The following is a 24018-nucleotide window of genomic DNA, read 5'->3' as shown; positions in this document are numbered from 1 at the left end:
AAACGTGGTAACCACGTACCCCCTGCCCATATCTTGCATGCTCCTAGGGGTATGCATACCACGGGTTGAGAAACACTGCTCTATAGGGTCATTTTGTAGAAGGCTTACAACACACTTTGATGTAGTCAGAGATCTCACATAAATAGATAACCCCTGCAATTCATGAGTACTGCAGAGCTATTATGCATCACTTCAGAATGTTTTTCCTTGCTTTAAAGCACGCAGCCCCTCAGCTTCATTTAGTGTCTCTTGAAACCTTGTTTAAGTGCATTAACAATTTATGTGCAAGCACTTCACTGGTGCAGGGTAGCTTCTGTTAACAGTGCTCCAGAATGGAGACTGCTCCCTGCCCATGGGGCAGGTGTCAGTTATACTCCCAAAGCAAGGATGATTATCACCGCAATCTTTTGCACACAGCTTCCATCTGTCTGCCTTCAAGAAGTATCTGTGTTTATCAAACAAGCCTTAAATGAGACGTAATGACAGATTTCACAAGGGAAGTGTCTGAGAAGCAAGTGGAGGATGTGCCAGGGGAGACCTAACGCAACAGTTTGCTACTCTCCATACAAATAGTACTTCCCTTCCCCTCTTCCCACCAAGCTGACTGCGAACTAGCTTAGCCTGCTATTATGTACAAGGGACCAGTGAAGGCAAAAGAACACCTGGCACTGGGTTTTATATCCAGGACCAAATTCAAAGGCACTACTCCAAGCCCAGACCATAACCAGGAAGAAACCAGAGCAGGGTCCTGGAGCATTCTGCTGTATTTGGTATAGCTGGGGACAGGCTGTGCGGTCACCTGCATCCACAAGGCCTATGGAGAGTTCAACTATGCAAATGTCGGGCTCTCGGCCACTGCGGCAAGCACGGAGCAGTCACAAGGGGGTTTCTAAGACAGAACAGCAACACTTTAGACGGGTTCACAAGGTCATTCAGGAAGTCTTACAGATGGCCAACACTACTAAATCAGTAGGTCCAATATCTGAAATTGGGCTCAGCCAAGATGGTGGGAGTAGGGAAGGAAAGGTATTGAGCAGTAACTAGAGTAGCAGGTTGGGGGGGAGGAAGAAAAAGCCACACACACATTATGCAATTATGTTTTGAAAGGCAGTTTAAGTTTTATTCCCCCGCCTCTTCCTCCAGACCTGTTTGCTTTCTTATAGGAAAGTTAAGAATGAAAAACCTCAGGCATCTTTTGAAACCAGGGCTTGCTTGCAGGACCAGGCATTCCCGTTTTAAAATTGCTAGTGTTTCCAATCATGATGACAGAAGATAAGTTCCTCACTTTTGCCCATCAGCCATGCTGTGGGATTACACTGTATCAAGAGCCAGAGACCACTCATATGGAGCCATTCAGTTTAAGAAAGTAAGTTGGTGACATCTGTGATACAATGCATCAAGGGTGACATACTGCAACCCAAACTAGTGACCTCTTCAATTGGATACAGTGAATGCCTTTGCAGTAAACTTTGGTTAGAGGAAGTGTCAGGGAGATGAGGACCATGGACAGATGCAGTATTTTTGAACCATGGGAGGGAGGAGGGGAGACAAGGCAGACCATGAGCAAGCACCCTATGGGCTTTGCTTCCACTCTCGGAGCCAGGAGACCCAGAACAAAGAGGCGGAGAGCACTGAAGACTGCTCAACCAAGTCTGCTCCGCTCCCTCTGCCCTGTGGCAGCAGCTGAAGTGGCGCATGGAGCTTCAGCTCCAGCAGCCCCTGGTACCCCTTCGCTGGAAGACATGCTGCTTCATGCAGCAAGGAGCTGTACGTCTGCCTACAGCTGAAGGGTTTCAAAATATAGCTACACTGGAAATGCTTCAAATGTTATGTCCGTCTGTCCCCTAGCTGACTACCTTTAAGTGACTGCAACTGCCATGCAATAGCATCTTTGGCAGATAAATGTTTTAGCTTTTTGGCTGAGGCACAAGTGTGCAAAGAATGCATCCATCTAAGTGACAGCTCTCCTTCTGCATGTGCTAGTCTCATAACTGGAAAAACTCCTAAAATCCAGAAAAAAAGTCTACAGTAGAAAGGAAAGGAAATAAAACGCAGATGCTTATTTTGAGCTGGGAGGTGGCAGTGTTCGAGAGACCACTGTGCTGCTATCCAGCTAGCTGATCAGATATGGGAGCTTTAAAAAATAAAATAAAATAAAAAGGTCAAGTAGTTTTGCCTCATAGTTTCATAGTAGCTAGAGTCGGAAGGGACCTAGGTAGATCATCTAGTCCGACCCCCTGCCTTAGCAGGAAAGAGCACCAGGGTCAGATGACCCCGGCAAGGTGCTCATCTAACTTCCTTTTAAAAATCCCCAGGCTAGGAGCCTGCACCACTTCCCCTGGAAGCTGGTTCCAGGCCCTAGCCGCCCTGACTGTGAAGTAGCGCCTCCTAATATCTAATCTAAACTTACCCTCCGCCAGTTTGTGACCGTTATTCCTGGTCACTCCTGGCCGCGCACGGGGGAACAGGGACTCCCCCAATACCTGCTGATCCCCCCTGACCAGTTTGTAACAGTCATGTTGCTGTTAGCATCTTCATTAGATGACCTTAAAATGGCAGACCAGTCCCTCAGAACACACTCATCTTAAAAATAATCCCAGGACGTTTTGCAACTGAAGTGTTTTCAGTTCGCTTCTCCTTGCCCAGCATCTGCTAGGCATGTCCTCTTTCACTATGATCCATTTTATCTAGATAAAAGACAACATGTTACCATTGTAAAAATGAGGCTTAAATTTTGGCTCTCCCATTTCCGAGATGGGCAAGTTGAAAAAGCTGCTGACTGCAGACGATGAGCCCTGTACAAGAATGTTCTTTTGGAGTCAATACACAAAAGAGGTAGTTAATATTTACAGAATTTCACAACGGAGTAGTACATGCTGCACAGACAACGGCATTGTAACATTAAGACCTTGAACAGTGTTTTGCCTTTGAGTGATAAGAGTTTGACCGTTATTCTTAAATTCTGCAAGACATTTTACATACCTTGCTTGAGTGTGGAGGGAGAAAGAGAAACAATTGCCAAGTACCAGCGCATGCGAATATTTGTAATAGGCCACACTAGGACCACTACACTAATTTGAGAGAAATAAGGCTTACCCAGGCTCAAGAAACTTAAAGTTAGATGTTCCAAGATGAACTTCACATAAACTAAAACACACAGTCCCATATAGAACTCCAACTGTTAAAAAGTTTCACTTAAATCTGAAAACTTACTGGAGAAGAAAGAACTTTCCCCACACTCAGTTACAGCAGACTTCCCCAAATGAAGCTTTACTAAGAAGCCCAAGGGAAAAAGCTGTATTACTACTTTAAATTAAATAAAAGCTTCCCAAATCTAAGGCTAGATTGGGAGCTCCAAGAACCCCGCAAGACTTTGCAAACTAAAAGAAGCTGCCTATGGTCCAAAGGACCTCACATCCAGCATGCCTGAGTTTTATTTTGACATGCTGCTCTTAGCCTGTCATTGTTAAAGCCATATACACATATACTACTTTAAACTGTGGTTGTGGGTTAAATAAGTAGTTACTTACAGCTTAATTTAGTCTCCCTGGTTTGTATTCCCAGGATATGCAAGTGACTATCAAAATACTGGCTAGGTTAAAACAAGGTGTCCTCTCTGCCACTGTCACTGCATGAAACACCCTTTTACATTTTGTTTTTATGGCACACAAATGCAAGTCAACATTTGGAGGGATCACAGCACAGCAACCAATTAAATCTTAGTTTAGCAGGGTGGATAAAAGTGTATGATAAAAAAAAGTTGGATTTAAAATGTAAAGTTAAATTTTTTTTAAATTAAAATTGTACTTCTTTATACTTTGAATTTATAATTATGTTTTTTCCATTTAAAAAAATTAAATTTCCATTTAAGCTATTTAATACAACATAGACCAGGGTATAAATTCAGTACAAACTATTAAAATAATTTAAATACATTGAGTCAATGAGCCTGTACTGAAAACCCTGGCTTTAAAGGCTGATTTTCTTCTATATAACAGCGAGGTGGGGAAAACATCTAATTTTTGAGGTCAAACTTGAAACCCTATATTTTTAAAGGTAGTCGGGGTTTGACCCTGCAAGGGATGAAGGTCTAGACTACTGGATGCAAAGGATCAAAGTCATCACAGGTGTTGAACCTGGCTTCTGACTAAAGAGTACACGTGATGTCTGCCAATCGAGATCGTCCAGAGCCCACCCAGATGGTAATAAAAAAAAAAAAAATAATCAGAGTTTGGTCTCTCTACTGGAGCCGACTCACTCAGCTCTCAACCTATGAATATTTATGGAAGCTTATCTGCCAGCTCATAGAAAACAACCATCTGTTCAGTAATTACCAACCCCTACTTCTGGGCAGTTGTGGATACTTTAGTTAAATGGCCTTTTTGGGTTCCTTTGCATATGTACAAAGATGCAAAACAAGAGAAGCAGAGCACTTGAAGGTAACTAAAGCACTGCAGCACAGCAGGCCAATGAGTTATAATAGAAGAAATCGTGGATTGCTGGAAGGGAGGGTCTATCTGTTAGTTTGTGTAGAGGGAGATGGAACAGAGTAAAAGGAGCAGAGCATGCAACAGGAAGGACCAACACTAAGCTGAAGACAGCGTAGGAAAAAGGAGAAAAAAAGGCTGAATCATCTAGTGAAGAAGAAATATGCATTTCATTTTTATAGACAAATACTACATTTTATTATGCTATATCCAAACATGTTACGCTATATTTAAAAGCTATAATGAGACATACATACATACACACACACACACACACGTAGCTGGGGTACCTAGGAACCATATGTACCAAATATATTATAAAAACTGTATTTAGTTGTAAATCAACTTGTTTTATTATAATCAACCAATGCAAATCCATCTTTCTTAAAATAAAAGACTGGGAAAGTTGATTTAAAAAAAAACCAAAAACCCAGTTACTTAAAAATCAGGCTTTTGCCTTGCCAATTTAAAGCAACTCGATTTAAATCAATCTACCCTGTGGCTTGGAGGTCTGATTCATTTCCTGCAATGCCACCCCCGCTCCCCGCCACACTAGGTGTGCCTCAGCAGCAGCCCTTGATAAGAACAAAGCAGAAGTAGCAGTATTAGTTCCCAGTTTCAGGGATTACTTTAATGAGATCAGATCCAGCAACAGGTATGCTTGCAGCCCATCTGAATGGGAAAATAGGGCAGGCTTCCTTGAGCCTTAGAAAAAGGTAGCTGTGACTTTTTCCAACAGTATTTTGTCACTAAGGGGTGCACCTTACATATGCCTACAGTGGGGTCAACAGTGCACAGCTTCTGCATTGTCTACATGTCTGAGGTATCACTCCGGGTTTTTAAGCCCTGACACGTTGGGATTCTTCCCCAGACAAGCGTGGAAGATCTTGTCCTTCCAGCAGAGAGTGAGGGACAGAAAGAAGAGCAAGAATTCTTGATGAAGGACTAGAAGCTATGCTCATTTGGCCTGTTTCCTCAGTGAAGAGGACTGTTCCCCACCCAAGCATAATCAAAACCTAGATTGTAGCCTGCTGCTCAGCTAGTAAACTAGCCTGGGCTTGAAAACCCCTCCAAAAATGCATGACGTGGGAGTTGCTCCCAGATGCGTCATCTAGTCCAGAATCTTCCTATTGCAAACTACATCATCCTTTCTAGTTCAGGCTCTTGTCAAGTTCATCTTAACTAACTTAAATTCTTATACTCCTCCACCTCCTCCTCCCCATTGGGAGTCTGTTCCAAAACGTTGCTCAACTTTTGGTGAGGTCTGAGTGGATAGGGGTGGAGAAAAGGGTTGGGAAGGATACACTTAAATTACAGGATACAAATTTAGACAGATACTCTTGTAGCTGTGATTTCTTATTCCAAAGAAGAGGGGGAAAAAGTCAATTTGAAGAGCCCCTGAACCCATCGAAAGCCACTCCATGTGCAAGTCAAGGTTATGGATGCATATTCAAAAAGTGGCAACTAGTGCAAACCACCATATACAGTATTTCTGAACTTGAAGGTACTGGGGGGAGAAGAAGAAATAGGGAGAAGAGACCATAGCCAAGGATTTTCTGGTTTACTCCAAAGCTGACCATTTGCCCCATTTCTGGGTCATTTACAGAAAAAGGATGGGATGCCAACTACCACATGGTGAAAGAATGACAAATTTCTAACTTGCCTCCATTTAAAGAATCTTCAAAAGTGGACATCCCTGCTTGGACAAGGTAACATCATCATGCAGTAAAAGTTAGTCTCACTGACTCAGCTCTCAAAAGTGTTGGACACTCCAAGTTTAGAGGTTTTTTGCTTGATTCTTACACTTGTGCCTACCTTGTATGCCAACAGTATTTTTAAAAAATGGAACCAACTGAGAAGAGACTTCCATTTTTAGTGGGCACATTTTCTATGACAGTTGGATAAAGAGCCCTGTGTATTTGCAGAACAAGCTTAAAAAGAGGGAATGCAGTGCTGATTTCTCAATCAGTTTTTAAAACCTTATGAAAATGCATCTGATTACCAGTTCTCCAGTTACTGCTTGCACACAAATACCAACAAGATGAGCACGTGTCTGCTTGTAACTATACTGTACATAGGAGGAGCAGTCGGATGAAATTCTGCTGTGCAGGGTAGAACAGGAGAGTCCAATCACCAAGTATCAGTTTCTGGGACAACTTAATTAGTGACCAGACTACATAAATCAAGGTAGTCAAGTGGTTTGTTAGTGGATTCTTGCCTAAAGCCCCCCACACACACACTTCTCCCATGTGGAAGCGGACTGCACTACCACAGCTGTCCAAAAGCAAGAAGCAGAGGTTGAAACATTTGGAGGCATCACCTAGGAAGAACACAGCCCAGGCTAAATGTTTTATTTACCCTGTTCACACATCACTATATGACTTGACATTAGTGTACAAATCTTATGCATCCATCTGACTGATTCCTTTTTACAAAGCCTTGCATTCCCCAGTGTCAGACACTGACCTTTGCTTCCATACAGTCATGCAACTCTACTGCAGCTCTTTAACATGTACTCCCTTTAGAGGCAGATAATTAACAGAATTCTTTTTGTTCAGCTTGCTGACAGTTGGCTCTGGATATGCCAGCACAAGTGGCTTACTTCTGGTTGTGTGCTGAGGCTTGAGAAGCTGCACAGAGAAGATTTAAAAGTTTCAGAGAGGATAAGGGGTTAGTTGCTGTTTGAGAGTCTCTTAGGCATACCCACAAAGCAGTATTATGTTATGTCAGCAGAACCAGGCTTCATCTAATCCATCATTTAGAGACTGCCAAATCAAGAATCCACTGGGCTCAGCCAGCTGGCCAAGCACAGGATATAGAAACATTGCTAAAGTACTTTCCCAGCCTTCAGTCTCCTTACTTAGACTATTACTGGGAACAGGAAGGACTAAGTTACCCTGAACAGCAAGGGCCTAGTGATGAAAAATGTGGAGACCTTGTCAGCTTAACTTCTACGCTGTTCCTATAACAACAGATACCAAAAATAAGGCACGAGCCTCAACGGGAATAGAGGAGGAACACCAGAAAGGGTAAAGAAGAGGTCCTTGAACAGAAGAGAGAGAAATTCTGGCAGATGCTTTCCAATCAAGTCCAGGCTAACAGAGAAATGAACCTTTAACAGCATGTTAGACGTACTTGTGTAGGATGATTTAGACGGGGGTGATTCTGCCCTGAGCAGAGGGTTGGAGCAGATGACCTGTCTGGATTGCTTCCAGCCCTGGTTCTAATGATTCAGTGATCAACTAACCAATGGCCTGATGCAGTTGCATAGCTAGGCACTGTCCAACCCAAGCAAAAATACAGTATGAGCAGAAAGCATTTAAAGTTTATGTTAAACCTTAGTAGCAACCCTGGCTTCCCAATTACATTGTTTAGTTTGTACCTTTACTTCATTAGCCAGCAAGACCAATCAGGCAACTTGGGTGGGGGGGAAATCAAAGCCTTGCCCTTGGGGTAGTTTTACTTTGCTAGCTCAGGAAAGTTACCACCAGGAATGGATTCACTAATCTGCCAGCATGCAGACAAGCGAAGCGTTAGGCTGCCACAGTAACTCTACCTTCTCGTACAACTTCATGCTAACTCCACAAAGACACTACCAGATTACCTTCTCTCTGCCAACAGAGCTCACACAACACTGGCAAACATGGAAAAGCCCATTTTGGTAACTATGTTTGTAAACTAGCGTTTTAAGTTTCTTGTTTTTATTAATAAATACTCAGCACTTAGGCAGTTATTTGGTAGCAAGAGAGGAAGAAAAACCAAAAATCAGTCTTGGTTCTCCCATGACACCACAGAGATCCTAGATTGTAATTCTTATGCTTTTATTATCCCATTAACTAAGTGGCAGCATGCCCACATAATTACACAGTCCAAGGCTTGCAATATACGCTACTACTTGAGCGTAGTAACCAAAGCTTAAACTATAAACTGATGTATAATATTTTCTTTAGATTCAACATCAATGCAAGACTGGTAGCACCACACTCAGACAATCCTGGCAAAGCCTGTTAACTTCATATAGTTACATTTTAGTTCTGAGCCAATGTTGTGGATCAAATTAGTGACTAATTTGGGTGCCTCACCATGAAGACACTGAATCATAGAAGTAGGGTTGGAAGGGACCTTGTAGAACTTCAAGTCCAACCCCCTGCCTGGGCAGGAGAAAAAACTGGGCTCAAAAGTAGTAAACATCTAAGCCAGTTTACTACTTATGGCATTACACAACATCCGATCACACCAAGCCAGGTAGAAAGTTGCCAACTCTGTGCAAGGTACACTATTTTATATGTGTACCTTCTACCAAGCCCAGGGTTGAATGCCAGGAACCTAAAAGCCACCCTCAAGTTTTGATTGCAAGTTTTTATCCACGCCACTCTCGATACATATGCCAGAACTAAGGATCATACAGCTGCTGCATAAAACAACATGGGAACATTGGACACTCAGGGCTGGCAATACTTCAGAAAAGCTATATTAGAGCCAAAGAAGTCATGAAATACCCGATTAAGCAAGCCTCAGGTTTTCTGGTTTAAGCTTCCAGGGTGTACACAAGTCGCACTTGCAAGGCTTCTCTGCTCCCATTCAGCCTGGAAACTCAAGTTTCTATGGCCACTGGATTTAAAAGAAACTGGGACTTGAGGGCACCAAAACCCCACATTTTAATAGCAACATTCTGAAACCCAGATTGGGATAGCTGAAGTGAAACACTGCATTTACACCCTTTGTACATAGCACAACCTTTACTGCATGTTTTTTAAAAGATACACAACTAACCTCATTTTTGTCTAGAGGCAAAACATTCAGTAAAATCATGATCTGGGGAGGGAGAAGTAATCCCCCAAAGCCAGCATCACAATGTAGAGACATCCAAATCATTTCTACCTTTTCCTCCTATTAAAAAATGTCTTCAGATAAAGACTAAAAACACTGAAGCAGGACAAATACTAGGCAAGTGCAATCAACGCTCCTTGAACTTAACCCGACTGTAGAGAACTACAAGTCATTTTCTAGCAAACAATAAGTGGAAACAAGATAAGCTACTGCAACTATTACATAGTTTCCTTCATAAACAGAGCCTATATACATAAGAGTTCTGTTCACCAGCTTAAAGAAGAGACATAAAGAACACCTAAAAATTGAGTAGATTCAATTTTCTGGGCTCTTAGGCAGCTTGCGAGAACGAACATAAAAGAGTCTTATGAACACTGCAAAGATCTGAGAAAGTTAAATACCCTCAAAATTTGCAATTCTGCTCTACCAGATGGTGTTATTTTCTGTTCTGTTAAGTTACCCTTTGGTTTTGGGGGGGTTTTGTTTTGTTTTGTTTTGTTTTTGAGAGAGAGCCAATCACCTATATTAGAGGCAAAATCATCCTGTGCTTCAGGACAGTGTTAATATAATTTTTAGGAAAGGCACACTTCCCTACATAGAGCATGATTGGAAATTTACAGCCCTTAATTAGCAGGCAGTGAGGCCACTTTGACTTTTATCAAAAACCCATATAAGGTATTGCTATTAGGAACTACTGTTACTCATCAGAAGGCCAACTTACTAGTGCAACATCCACTACTGGAAGAGATGCATTGAAGTATCTGTGTTTTTTGCAATGACTCTATTGATACTGGAGTCACCACTGTATGTGCGCCACCTACACCAAGTCTTTTCAGATGGTATCATATCTCCGTTCACTCAGGAAGCACTTCACGAATAGAGCTGCTGTTTTAAGTATTTTCCACTGTTTGGCACACGCACATGGAAGTTTGTACATGAGAGAGTCACTTTAGAAGTGAGCAATTTGATAAAGGAAGTTCGCTGTAGTGTGTTGTACGCATTCATTCCACAAACTATGGTGTCTGTTAAAGCCACTAGCAACACCCTCCATGGGGAAAAAATGTCAGTCACATGGGTTTCTTTGTGCTTTCAAGACATATTTCCACCACTTCCTTCCATAACCCCTTGTTGTAGGGCCACCTAAAGATGTCAGGGCTGTAGAAACTGCTTGTTACTTGGGAAACAGGTTGCCACTTCACCAAGTGCCAGTGCCAGGCAGCTCTCCCCCATGCTACCTAGCTCATCCACGGTAACACCCAAAACGCCCAGTTAGGGGCCCCCCCATTACAGATACGATGTGCACAAACTGGAGAGTCCAGCAAAAGGCAATGGAAGTGGATAGGGGGCTGGGGCATTTCTTGTGATAAACGTCAGCTACTATCTTGCAACCCTGGAGCCTTCCATTTTTTATTGAGCCTTCAAACCGCACCTCATTTCCGCTGCTTGTGTGATTTTTGTCCTTTTCGAGGTGCACAGATTTTATCACCAGGGCTCTTCACAACACTTTTCCATCCATGCACCAAGGCACAGTGGTTTCTATTACAGGCCTCAAATGGCAGAAGTCCTCACATCCACTATGCTGGATAGGCAGAGGGAAGATATTATTTTAAAAATTTTTTCCTCCCTCCTCAGAGAATATCGCTGAAGCCTTACGTTTGCGGGAAGTCAAGGAGGTTTTCCTGCAAAAACAAGACCAAAAAAGGCCAAAAAATGACTGCTCTAAAGGGGCAGCTGGGCACTCGGATCCCCTTTTTTCCTTCCTGTAAGTGCAAAGTCATTAGGAAAGGCTATCCACACTAGTAAGGAAATAGGACTTCTCCAAAAAAAGATTTGTAGATAGACACAGTACTGAGTTCTTTGGTACCGTTTTATCAGTTAGAGAAGCCATATGCTAAAACATGCATAATGTGGCCAAGTTCTGGCATCTGAGACAACAAAGGCAAAAACTGTTGATACTCTACATCACAAGTATCTGAGGGAGTCATCTTTGACACAAAGCCCTGCCTTCATCTGAGAAGAGGGCAAGGCAGGATGAATGTCTGAGCTTAGCAATTCTGCGGTAAAGACAGACAAGTTAATCACAAGAAGATCATGCTTTGGGCTCCCTGGCCTGCTTTGTTTCCAAAAGTAGCTTTGTGTCAAGTCTCTCTTTCAGAGAGTTTAAGCAGTTTTAAATACTGCCTGGGTATCATTAATCCATTTTCACCAACATGCCCAGGAAGTGGCAACGTTGTATAAAAAGCTGAACGCGGGCAACCGTTCTTGTTCACCATTTAAGAATAATTTGTTCACTGCCAGATGGATCCTCTTGCAGCTGTACTACCAGGAAGGCAAAGTATCCAGCTGCCAACTGAGTTAAGTCACAAGTACAGTATTTTCTGTGTGCATCTGTGATCCCTTTTAAAAGGGACAGTCTGAACGTTCAATCTTTATATACCAGCAAGCTTTCATAAGTGCTGCTTTGTTAGCAGCTAGCTTGTCCCTTGCCAGTTCTCCAAGGCAGTCTGCCAACACTACTAAGTTAGCCACCACCACATTTTGTATTGTAAACCTCTGGCTGTTAGTCTGGCAGTTGTGGTATGAAACAGGAGGCACAGTAATACTTCCTGTTCCAATAAATTCCTCCACACCCCACCTGTGGAACTCTGCTCCCATTTATTACCGATTGAGAAACTAGCTCTCAAACCCCCTTCCTGCATCCTTGAGGCCTGCTGCAACACGCCCTGCAGAAATGACATCATTGACAAGCACTGCTCTGACAATAGGCCCCATGAGCACAGGCCCCTCTTATACTTAACAAAGCACATTCCTCCTTAGTGAGGTCACCTCTTGCTCCTGTACTAGAGCCCCCAGAAGTGGCTAATGAGATCACAGCTTGCTCTCTATATGGGACAGGCCAGACTGAAATGCTGCTTTAGACACTATGGCCACAAGGCAGTGTAAGGCTTGTTTATATTCTAGGGAGGTTCCTTAGGCAGTTTTGCTCGTCTCTAATAAGGCAGTACACAGGTAGCTTTCCTGAAATCTATTGCTGCTACATCTGTAGTGCTGCTCCATACCACTGAATGCCTGTCTGAGATATCTTTAATTGCTTTATTGTAGAGTTAAAGCACTTATTATTGCGAAGCTGTGCCTAGACTGCAGCAAGAAGAGCATCCTGGAAGGGACGCATTCGACTCCTACCTCCTTTATGGTTTACTGTAGAAAGGACTCTACGTCTTTTGTGAAATGGTGCTTCTACTTCAGTTACAAGGTGTCTTGTTTAACCTGAAGGGGCTGGAGCACTAGGGCACTTACACACATGCGGGGAGTCTGCTGCAATGCACTAGAAATCCAGAGCACACAGACTGACACGTGCTGGCAACCTCACACGCCGTGTGCCATCAGCATGTAAGCGCTGAGAAAATGGAGGTGGTGCACTTTGAACTAAAACGTGTTCAATGTACTTTAGGTCAGAGCACACCACCACCATTTTCTCAGCACTGACATGCTCTGTGCCACCGATGCACCTGTTCCCAATGCAGTACATGTGTAAAAAAAAAAAGGCCCCTAGAGAAGCAAACAGACAATACCAAATACTGAGCTACTAGCATTGCAACTGCTCCTCACTAATGCAAGGTTAGAAGAAAGGGTTCCCCAATTAGAGCACAAGGGCTTGGGGGTACACTGCAGTCACATGTTTCAATGAAGCTTGGGGTACTAGAAACTGTAGAACTACAGCAGTCAGAGACTTTCAGATCGACTGCCCAAGCCTGATAGCTGGGATCCTAGTTAAACACTCTGCTGCAGCACTGCTTAACTCTTCTATGAATAACCAGGCCTCAGGCATGTGCAGGGGTGAACTAGCAGTTTGTCTGGGTACGTCTGTGCTGCAGCAGAGGCAGCCAAAAACGTCAGCAGTGCCCCGCTGACTTCTCCAGGTTGAGTAGGTGAGCTCTCGATAGCTTTGTTTAAGAAGGGAATAGATGCAGGTTTAAGATTTAAAGTACCCTTTGACATCTGAGGTCAAAGTCCATTTCCTTAACTCCCTCCGACTTACAGATTCCAACATGTTAGTGCTTGACTAGACTTCACTTCAGCAGACTAGATCTGCGTGACAGCTTGCTGTCCTCAGCAATGATGTCCCAACACCTTGTACATCTCTGAATAAGCTGCCTCCCAAACTAGAAGCAGGACAGAACTAGCCAACTAGCTCTGTGCCTAGGTAGTCTTAAAGTTAACCCACTCCTAGCTGCCCCTTTACAGTGGTCGACTACTTCTTAGGCAGGAAGAAACCCCCTCACAGCTGCACTGCCTGAGATAGTAAGCTTATGGTCCAGGCACAGCTCTAAACTATCTGCTCCAGGCACTGTATGTCTGCTGATCTCGCTTTTTCCATCATCCACAAAAAGCTCCTTGCTGATTCCAAGGCCATCAGGACACTATGCAACAGCCTCAAGTCCTATAAAGCACTTTTAGGCAAACTTTCTTAGTCTACTTCCAATTTCATGGATATTTAACTTTCTGCTTGCTTTTAAAGAAAGCCCATCTAGTCCCTGCCATGTGCCATTGATTTAGAAGGTCATTGGCAAGAACCTGGCCTGAAGTTTCAGCACTACAGGACGGCCTAGTAGAGAAACGCAAGCTAGAGATAGTAGTTGATCCCCCAATTCAGCCATTTTTAAACTGGCCTTATTGCAGGGATTCTCTCTCCTCCTAGGGCCAGAAGTCAAGTATATTGGGACCAAAACAAGAGCCTAAGAATACAGGCAGGTAACAGAGCATAGGACTCAGATGAGTAGCCTAGGAAGGGAATCCATCCTTAGGGACCAGCCCGAGGGAAGTGCTACCAAGTACATTGAGTCAGTACAGGAAACAAGTAATTTCACAACTGCCTTGGGGAAAAGTAGAGTACAGAGTAAGTTTGCCATTCCCCATTTTCTTGTTTTCCCACTTGAAAGCGAAGGGTAACTCACTGATGGTTAGTCGTTTCCTCTCAGCACTTTGTGCCACAGTACATGATGTCTAAGTTTAAAGTCAAACTGTACAAGCAATATAAAAAAGGTTTGGAGACACCAGGATGACCCCTATATTTCTCAAAGAGCATGTTTACTCACACAGGGTGTAGGTCAAGATAGTTTTTAAGTGGCAGTGAGTAGAAGACTGCGAAGATAAACAAGCCTATTCAGATATGGCTCAGTAATGTCTTCTGTGCAGCATATGCCAAGTATTAAAGCCACAGTGGATAGAATTTTTGAAGCCAAAACCAACACGTTGGAAATAATCAGGAGTGATTACTGTTTGGGGAAATCCTTGGCTACAATGTACACTTTGATTCAGATTTTCCATTTGGAACCATCCAGAGTCCCTGCACTAAAACACAGGATTGGTAGAAGGAAATCCCCATTCATACAGCCCTGAACAGTTCAGCCAGGCTTTGCTACATACTACAGTGGTGGAAAACAAGGTGAGGGCTCAACATTAAATTTAGCATTCATCAGCTTATTAAAATCAGGGAATTTACTGAGCTAGTTACCACAGCTGTACCTGCATCTTGCAGTCTAAGCCTTTTGAGAAAGACATGGGAAAAGTTTGTGCCCCTCCCCCTTTCATTTTAAGGGCTGTGCAATTTTTCCACTTCACATTATTTGCATTTATTTTAAACATGCTTGTATTGCATGACTGGCAGACTGATCATCTCATTTCATGGCAACAAGTTCTCCAGGAGGTGTCTTTTGGAATCAAGTTAACAAGCTGTCAGTTGTTTAGTAAAAGCCTTGCCACACAGCTACCCCAAGGTTGTTTGCAATCTGCCAATGCCAGTATTACTGCTGACAACAGTCTGTTGCCCTGATACTATCATTCCCCTGGGCAGGGAGAAAAGGAAAGCAAGTTGCCCAATGCCAGCTGCATCTCAATATCTACTCTATAAAGATAAGAATTCGGTTTCCAGATATGCTTATTTGGTCATAGCAAAACAAGCCCCATGGCTTGTACTCCACTAGCAGCTGGAAGCCAGTAATGCTTAACAGTCTACTGGCAATAAAAGAATTACTGGTTTGTGGTCCTATAAGGTCGTGCTCCAAAATCCTTGAAAGATGCTGCAAGTGACCTTGAAATCAGTGCTGCATTAGGAGCTTAGGGTATTTATACACACGCTCTGGGAGGTTGGGGGTGCAGGGAGGCACTTTAAAATTAGAACCGCTCTAAGAGTGGCTCTAATTAGAGCGCCCAGAACATCACATGCATCAGCATCCCTGGTGCTGAATAATGGGGTGCGGGAGTGTGCTTTCAGTAAGGCTCATTCAAGCTGTAGTTAAAGTGCTCCTGCCACCATTTTTCAGCATCGGGATGCCAATACATGTGACACTGGAGTCTGCTGGAGCACAGTAATTACCACGCTCCAGCAGACTCGATTAAATGGAGCCATTACAATGTGGAGCAGCCTCAATGCAGACATGTAGGTGCCCTTAGAGGCTAGTCACCACTGTTCACTGAACTCCATATCAGAAAAAGATCATAAGCTTACCCAAAGCAAGGCACTTTTCCTGACAGAACTCTTCTTCAAGCAAGGAAATTAAAGACCATTACACTGCACTGCAAGAGCAGGCTAGCTGGAAGCCTGTTACATGAATCCTACTTGCATCCAAGTCAAACCATTTATACATTTGGCAAAGTAAGCCCACAAGTCTACAAAGAACAGAGAGAAGAGACAGGACAAGAAGGATGGAGGAGGGATTTTTAAGAGGTCCCCAAAAAAGCGTTCTGCTGTGCATTTTTGCAGCGACTATTTGAACATCCTGAGTTTTGTCCCTGCATAAATTCAGTTCCTTTGTAACTGCCCGCCCCAGTGAGCCTCAGGGATCAAGACCACTACTTCCAAAAGGACAAGGAAGTCCAAACCTAGAAGGCAAGTGTCCTGAGGCTAGTTATTAGGAGGAAGAAGTCTCCCCAAAGTCTCAGGTTCTCATTTTACATTATATCCCAGAATGTGGAGACAGCTGTACTGCCACCTATTCATGAAGTTAAACATTGGCATCCTCCATTACAAAGTGAATATTTAAGACCTTTACATTTAAACAGTCTGCAAGGACAGTGCTGGGTTTGTGTAATTTCAGCTAGAAGTTGCTAATGTAAATAGCAAAATGTTGGCTTACAGCCCAAACAGCACATCTTGGTGGTCACTGTCAGACAATCCCCCTTTGAGAACAGCTTCCCAAACAAGGATAGCAGCGATGAATCTGCATGAAGCGCATTCTGCATGGGTGGTCTCAAAGCACCTCAATGAGAGCCATATGGGATTAATATAGCTTTAACACATATTAGCCACAGCTGTTTAATGCTCCTACAGTGCAGATGAATGGCTATAGAATACAACTCTCTGGTATTCAAACTAGAGATAGTCGTATTGCTTTAAGGAGTCTCCATAGCCAGAGGGAAGAGCTTCTGATCCATTATCCACTAAGCTTAACAGTTTCCATCAGAGTGTCAACAAGCCCTTCAAAAAGAAAAGAAAATCCCTGAGGCTTGTCAGTTTTCTAGACAATTACAGCTGCGTCAAGATAGTTTGTCAGTGTTGTTTCCACTCAGCTACTCTGAGTTCATTTTCTGGAGTGCAGGGAGTGGAGCTTGTACCATTTAATGAAGTTATATTTTACATCGGTTGGGAGACTTTTCCTATTTTCTTGAGAGAAGTACAGGCAAGTTCAAAAGCTCTGCAGGACACTGAAGTGTGCCTAAGAGGATGCTACTTAGAAAGGCCAACTTCAGAAGTTAGGGCAAGGACAGAAGAGCCTCTTAACAGTGACCATTTCAACTTAATCCACCTTTACAAAGTTTAGCTCTCTTCTCAAGCAGACAGAATTGGAGATTAAAAGTATTAAAGGTCATCTAAAATATTCAGTACTTACCCTGTTCCCTTCCTCCTTTTTGAAGAGGGAGAAAGTATTTACTAACAGATATGGCTGCAGTCCACTACAGCCAGTAATTTAGAGATACCCATCATGCTGGATTCCAGCTGCAGCCAGTCACTCTTTACTTTGAAAAAAGCTTTGCTATAGTTCGGTTACTTCTGCTACTGATTCAGGCAATATCAAAATGCAGAGCAAGTGGTCTACAGGGCACCTCTGTTGGATTACTTAATTTGTTCATATAGGAAAGACTTTGAAAACAAAGGAGCAGAGCTGAGCAGAGCCCATGGGGGGGCAAGGGCAAGTGTGGGATGCCTGCTCAGGGCTCCCCACCCTGCTGTCCTCACCCCAAGGCCACAGCAGAAAGCCCACATCCGCCCCTGCCCTACACACAGGATTGGAAGACACATGCGTGTCCCCCAATCAGTTCCCTCCCTGGGAAGGTATGCAGCAGCAGGGAACTGCCCTGGCTCTCCACTCCTTGGACAAATTAGTGGCTCTGTCCCACTCTCTACCCTAGCCCCAGGCCCCATGCACCACTCTAGCGGGACAGTGTCCCCAGGCCCAGTCCTTGCCCAATTCTCTCCCTCACTATGGGGACCTCAATCTGCCCTCCCCCCGGCCGCCCCACCACCACCACCACCACCACCACCACAGACTTACCTACAGGTAGCTGGGGAAGCAGCTCTCCACTGCTGCCTAGGGCTGTATTCCTGGTCATGTGCACATACACATACACCCCTCCCCCTGCATCCAGTTCCCTGCCAGCCTGCGGTGGGAAACCTTTTATTTCCCATGTTCTTCCGTGGGGATGCAAAGCCTGGATCCCTGTATGATACCAGGAATCCGAGACAAATGCTGTCCCAGAGCCATGCAGCCCAGGACCAGGACTTGATGCACCCATTTTGGGACTGCCTCTTTCCAAGGGGGGCCAGGACCCTCGGGCCCCCACATACTCAGCACCTATGGTACCTACACAGATGAGTTCAGTTTGGAAGCTACCAGAATGTTTTATTTAGCACAAGGATTTCCTATTTGAACACTTTTTAGAAGCTAGGCTCCCGTGAACTCTGTTACCTTAAGAAGTAAGCATCTCACACAGGAACGCCTGCTGCAGAAGTAATTCACACGCTTGGAGAGCATGTGCAATCTACTTCATGGTAGATTCACTACCTGAAAAATATTCATCTGCTTCACAGAAGTTTGCAGATTAGATAGACTGTCAAATAGTCCACAGAGAGCTAGCTAGGTTAGAGACAATCGGTAACTGTGTGATGAGCACAGAGGTGGTCTGACACCCATGTAGCCCACACACTGAGAAAGTCTGTATCCTTATATTGGATCTCAAAGCAGAGTTTAGGTTTTTACATGTGCAGGTATCTGGTAGACAACCAAACACAGTTCAGCTACCAGTCCAGCAGTTAGCATGAAAAATGTTCTAGAGAGCAATACGAGAGTCTGTTGAAAAGTTAATACACATATTCCAGCATAATTTCTTTTTGTCCAGAAACCTACAAGGATAAAACAAGACTACCTATAGCCAGCACAGGCTGGACTATCTTTTGGACATCCATAGTAGAAGCCTGTAACTATACCATTATGTGGTTGCAAGGTACTTAACAGACTTCTCCCCCGCACCCAAGTTAACAAGGCAAGCTACTTGCCCCAGGGATTAGGTATTTCCATGAGTTTGGCAGCCATTGGTTGCATATAAAAGACTTCAGCTAACTGGACGCCTCACCAACATGCAATGCAAGTCTCCTTTAGCTTGCAGGCCAGACTGTTCCACTTAAACCTTGGATGCATGTTTCAGTTTAAAAACTTTCATTGTCCAGTCTTATGTTTGGAAGCTTTTATATTGCATAAGTAGAAAAATCATAAAAGTGCACTGCAGTTTGTTAAAGCCTGTATTTAGGCAATAAACTGGTTAATTACAAGTCAGATATGTAGACTTCCTCTGCACCAAGAAGTTTCTCTCCTTATCCTTCTGCCCCTGTGCAAGTAAAGCCTTTTTAAATAGTCCAAGTACTTCAGGCTCAGTTGTGCACCATTTCTATACTGGAATACAGCTTATTCCTCCCATTTCAAATGTTAAGCACGTGGTTATACTGCACACAATATTTGTAATTGCTTCACTCATGTAGCATGCTATACTGACCTTTGTACTGCTACAGCTGTAAGCAGAGTTATGTTAGTATACAAGAACATACAGACTTGGGAAGTTCAATGATGACTGCAAATGCAGAGAGGACACAACTGGATCTTCTTACTTCAGGCTCACATGGCAGATCCACCTGCCAGCCTCTTTCAACTGCTCCCCATTTCCACAGCACTAGCAAATCAAGCCAAGTTCCAATTGCTGCATCCCACAGAAGGGATAAAAAAAATCCATGGCAAGCGAGTTATCATGAACCGATATTGCACAAGTATTGCCAGAGGGGAAGATTATTCTGCATAAAAAAGCTGGAAATGTGGAAAATCCAACCTGCAGGTTTGGACAGGGGGTCAGTCTACAAGGCTGCCAGTTAGATGACTGGTCTGTCAAGTATGTATGTATGACAAGTAGATCCAAAACTTAATTTTTGCAGGCCATTTTCAACTGGTGTCTGTTCTCCATGTCCTAGTCCAAGTCTGCTTGAAGGAGGTAGCATCAATGTTGTTTAATAAGCACTGAGAAGTCTGACAGTCATACATCGTGGCCAGCAGGTTCCAGGTGGGGATCAGGGTGCTCCCACCCCACCTAGAGCTGCAGCATGTCCCAATCCCCACCCCACCCAGAACCTGCCAGCCATGTCCACAGCTTACACCAGCACCCATCCAGTGCAGCGGAAGCAGCCCTGGATGGGCATCCATAAGCCATGGCAGGTTCCAGGCAGGGTAGGGATCGGGGCATCTGCCCAGGTCCACAGCTGATGCCACCACAGCAGTGCTGAGCAGGGACAGTCCCACTTGCCCACCCAGTGCAGCGGAGACAGCCCTGCCTGTCCAGCACCATGCGGCAGCCAGACCCAAAGCTGCTGGCTGCCCGTGGGCTAATTCTATGAGTTCAAGGCTGCCTGCCCGCGGGCTAGATACAGTAAGTTGGTGGGCCAGATCTGGCACACAGGTTGTATTTTTGCATATCCCTGGTCTAGTTGCTTCTGTCACAACATGAATACCAAGGACAAGTTATGATAGAAATCAACTCGTCTATCTATAGTGCCTACTGGATTTGCCTTTGTGTAGAGGGCAAATTCAAAGCTACAAGTTACTGGCACATACTAATCATTTGCACCACAGTTTAAGACCAAAAAGCAAGCTAGCAGCAGCAGCACGTGCCAGACTCCACTGTCTATGTCTATGGAGTCCCCTTTGATAGGTTTGAACCTCTCCCTCAAAAAGGTAAGACTAGTTCTCCCAAACTCTCCCTTCCAGAAGAGACCTGCCCCCTGCCCACCGTTAAGGATAGAATCCCTCCTTTTAAGAGCCTGTCATTTTATTCCCATCACTGTAAAGATGAACACTTCAATTGAATAAAACAACTTCTATGCCACTATACTTTTTAGTACAGCACAGGCATCTTTAACCCAAATCTCATCCTAATGTCAATTTATCTTCTCCTCAGCAGCCACAGCACTAGTGGTACCAGAATACCCTTTCAGAGTCAATAAAGGCAGATCTGGTGGCGACAGAGTTAATTCTCTTCATCACTAGGCCTTTACATATGCACACGTGCTCCCATCTGTGCAGCTGCAGATGTCTGCAAGTCATTAGCTTGCTTAGTAATGCTCACTTACCAACCACCAATCACGTAACTATGACAGCACCAAGGTCAGGGCTGTGTCTTCCAAGCTTTAGAATAGATTGGTAATGAACAGAGTGAGAGTTTAAGTCAGTGCTTTCTCCTACCCAGAGCAGGGAGGCCTGGCTACAAAAAGGCACTGAGAGTCAGTTTCCCCAGCAGGCACCGAATCAGTTGTGGACCATGCCCACATTTGTATGACCTAAGAGAGGACTTAAGCTTTAAAAAGGAAAAGGTTTAAGCAAAGTGCAAAATATTCCAGGTCTCAAACTGAAGCATCTGAAAACCATAAGAGTTGAGCTGTCCCTTACTCCTTAGTTTGCTTTAGCCCACCAAGCTGCGATGGTTTAGCTAATGTTTGTTACGTTGAATGACTCTAAAGCCCAACTAGCTGCAATTCCTCCATTTGATAAGCTTTGAAACTCAGACAAGGCATGCATCACTAATTAGCTTTCTACTTTTTCAATAGTAAAACCATTCATGAGGATCTCCCAAGATATGCTTTGGAAGGTCAGGAATGTTGAAGTCTTTCCTTTTGACTGTCACCGATTTCTAGAGATAATACTGCATTTTCCCCAGTTATCTCACTCCTGAAGCCCACAAGGACTCACCCTTCATGCCATTAACATGACTAATCTCTTCTTACAAGAGCTTGCTTTTTAAGTTTTGGAGCCCTTCCACAGTGCTTCCCCATACCATCAGAAACTGTTATTACTGCTGCCTACAGCTTCAAATATGTTTTGAACAAGGAAAGGTTTCTACACAGGAGCAACTTGATTTATAAGCCACACTCGGAACCATGCAGTTGCTCTTCATTTTGATCCATGAAGAAACTGATTCTAGTTCAAAACTTATCATTTTTTATTCCTTTGCTCAAGCAAAGCCAGGTTTCACATTAGCCATATACCATGTATCTTTACAGGCATTCATTCAGTTAATACAGATGCAGCTTACTCTGACCAAGGTGCACAATGTATATTGATGGGAACAAGCCATCAAAATATTCTGTCACCAGGCTACATTTGCACTTGGCTCTAACAGCAATAATGTGGTTCTGGCGTTATGACCACTTCTCCCCCCACCAGATGGTACGCTCTCATAGTACCCCTAGCTTTTGCCAGCCTATTAACCACTATTGTGAACCAAGGTCTTCATCTACTAGGTCTTCATTTACCACATCCCCAACTATCAGTTTGTGCAACACTCCCAGAATAGCAATACCTTAAATAACTTTAGGCATCAGGTTCCTACACAGAGTAAAATGTGTTTAGATAGCAGCAATAGCACCTTCTGAAAACCGGTTTATTTTTAGCTACACTGCTGACCACAAGCAGCATGAGACTGAAGCACTCCGACACTAGTCCGAGTCTTTCTGCAATCAATCTATAGATTGTTATAGCAGTCTATAACAAAAGCTATCTGGCTATAACATAGCCAGATCCCTGCCTCCTCTCCTAAGCCCCCCCAAACACAAAGTTTGAACAGGGATGTCATCTGACAGGCTTGTCAGCATCTAAATGCCACGAATGATTGTTCTCTGTGATTTTGGTGGAAATGTTAGCTCAAGAAGCACGTTAAAGAGCCCAGAACAGAACTACAGGCAAATCTCCCTCATCTCAAATGGTGCTCCCTAGCACCAGCATGAAGACAGGCTCTTCTCACACCAACTACCTTGCAGAGATCATTTGGTGTGCACCTTCAGGTGCTGCAGCAGCAGATGCATGATGTTTCTGGCATGCAGCACAGAATGGGGACAAGTGGGTGAGGTGCTTGCTCATTTTCATAGCAACAACCATTTCATAGCAACTGCCTTTCCCAATGCAGTCTAGACACAACCTACTGTTGAACTGCACACCACGGTGCTTTTACAATCCCTGACTCACGCTGGGAATGGCAAGGCCAAGCTAGCTTCGGAGGTCCATTTGTCTGGCCAGCCACTGCCTATGTGAATTTTTACAAAATGTGGGAAACACTGCCTGAGAGTATGTTAGCACAAAACAGATCAATCGTAAGCTTCCTTCACTAATATTTTACTAGAGGATGAAGAATGGCATGTTGGTGCTTTGCACTTCCAGATGCCTCAATGACGGGGATTAATTTAAGTCTTATAAAACAAAACACGAGGAGTCCCATTTCATTTCCTCTAGGTACTGTTAGCTTAAGTTAGGGCTCTCTGCCATTTGAACACTACCTAAATAAAACAAGCTTTGCCAAAGACAGTCCATGAGGTGCTAGGCTGCCCTAACTCAGAGAGGCATGAGCTTTCAGTAGGAAGAAGTAAATTTAAATACAAAGAATAAGGAAAGGAATGGCAACTGCTAAGAGGAAAAATGGGTTGAAGAGATCAAAGAAAAGGGGTTATGTTTCCTTGCCACAAGAGTAATGTGCAAGACAACAGACAATTGCAGAACTGCTGTTTAATGCAAAAGCTGTTTGCCTATGATTGCTGCAGAACAAGTAGCAAACTTAATCCCCTGAACCCAACTGTGGTATGTCTCTGTCTAAGAACATGCTGCCAGTAAATTTATCCTTAAAATAAAAGCCTCCAAGTTGCTAATCTCAGTCCTTACCCCGCCTAGCTACAGTAAACTACAGTGAAAAGAGTAATCTTAGAAGTGACTGACATAAGCAGTTAGATCCAATCTGATCTGGCTGATCACAGGGGCAGTTATTTTAACTGCTGTCTACATATAGAGTGGGTGTTAACCTGTCACATTTCAAAGAGGGTGGCTTCATTCCTACCACATACTGCTTTGCTCTACAGCAATGACACAAAAGCCCAGAAGCCAGGCAAGTGTTGAAAGCGTTTCCACCCCACCCATGTTTAACAGCACAGCTTGGTTTATTGAACTGTAAAATCAGAACTGAAGTTGCAGATGGCCTTACGGCTGTTTACTACCATGTCCCACCCTTGCACATGCAGTTCTCTGTAGCGTGCCACAAAACACAACTGTTTGACGTTATGTTCAGCTACGTTTTGTATGCTCAGCTACGTTTTGTAGCCGCTTTTCTTACAGGCGTAACCCAATCG

General features: G+C 43.8%; 1 protein-coding gene across 5 annotated transcripts in view; it reads right to left on the bottom strand.

The window, feature by feature from the left end:
* FLNB (filamin B) overlaps nt 1–24018 on the bottom strand; it is a 145270-nt gene that overhangs the window by 74494 nt on the left and 46758 nt on the right. The gene's annotated exons all lie outside the window — the stretch shown is intronic.

The sequence above is a fragment of the Crocodylus siamensis genome, chromosome 11 (assembly GCF_052110815.1).
Source record: "Crocodylus siamensis isolate JL-2025a chromosome 11, ASM5211081v1, whole genome shotgun sequence".
Lineage (NCBI taxonomy): Eukaryota > Metazoa > Chordata > Crocodylia > Crocodylidae > Crocodylus > Crocodylus siamensis.
Note: the sequence above shows the minus strand (reverse complement) of the source record. Positions and strands in the feature narration are given on the sequence as shown.